Here is a 1,378-nt window from a genome sequence, read left to right as displayed (position 1 = left end):
GTTCACACATTTCACTGCTGACATGTCCATTTGCTTTATCACAGGGCAGTGCCCCGCCCTCGCCCAGGGTTTTATGTAGAGATGGTATATTTCCCTTATTGTCTATCCAAGATCCAAAAAGTCCTAAATTACAAAGCACCTCTGGACCCCAAGGGTTTCAGAGAAGTGATTTCATACGCATAAGTTCCTTCTTGTATCCACCCCAACCTTTCTTTAAAGAGTTAGAGTGTTAAGTGCTTTCCCGAGTCTAATGCTTTGATTATACAAACACTTTTTTTACTTTAGAAAAGTCAGGTGTGAGAGTGGAGCCCTTTTTAAAACGTTATTCTTGTACAGGAGTCATTACCCACTGCCCGCCCCCCACACACACACACACACACGTGTCCATTGTTTCTTTCTTTTTTTTTTTTAGCAAGAATTAAGAAGTCTGATAATACCAAGTACAATGCTAACTCATAGATTCCAGCAATCCCACTGCTACACACATTCCTTAGAGAAATCCATGTACATATATATATGCCCCAGGATGTGTACAAGAATTCATAAGAGCCACACAAACATTCAAAACAAATGAAAACGATCCAAATTACACAGTGAGTGGTATATAAGTTGTGGTATATTCATGCACCAGAATACTATACGATAATGAAAATAATGAGCTATCTAGCTCCACACAAAAATATATAGTTCTAAAAAAGCATGGCAAAGTTGTGCCTTAATTCCTTCGCTGTAATGGTAGCCTCTCCTTTTTCCACGTTCCTGCGTGCTTGCCGTTCCTTCTGGGGCCAGTCAGATGATGCCGTATTTATGAACATCTGGGAGCAGCCCTGATGTGCATTCCACGTGCAGCCACGGGGCGCCAGGATTGGTTGGCTCTCAGTGACGTCAGAAAGCTTTACTGTTGCCCCAGTGGTAGGCAGTAACTGTGAAGGCGCTAAAGGAGCTAGGAATTTCTGGGACCCGGGAAAGAGTGCATCCCCACTGGAATAAAACCCCCTTCAGGAGAGCAGCCTGGGTGCCTTCAGTTGAATGACTCTCTGCCCTGCAGGCTGCCCTTGGAGCCTTCTAAGTACACGATGACAGTGATGACCATGATGCTGAGCTTCTACTACTTCTCCCGCCACGTGAGTGCCTGCCACCCTCCGCTCCTATTTGCTTACAACCCATCAGGGCCCGAGTAGTAGGATCTGAGAACACAGCCTCGTAAGGAAAGCTGGTTTCCTTTGCCCAATATGTCATGTGACCCTGTCAAGCCACCACCTTGTCCTTTTTCTGGTTTCTTCCTTAGTGATACAAGCAAACAGTTCTTGACCTCTTCTTCTGAGCCACGCTAGGATGCTGAAGGAAGCATGGGGGAGGGGCATCAGAGCCTGGGTAA

Source organism: Plecotus auritus (genome assembly GCF_963455305.1).
Source record: "Plecotus auritus genome assembly, chromosome: 5".
Lineage (NCBI taxonomy): Eukaryota > Metazoa > Chordata > Mammalia > Chiroptera > Vespertilionidae > Plecotus > Plecotus auritus.
Note: the sequence above shows the minus strand (reverse complement) of the source record.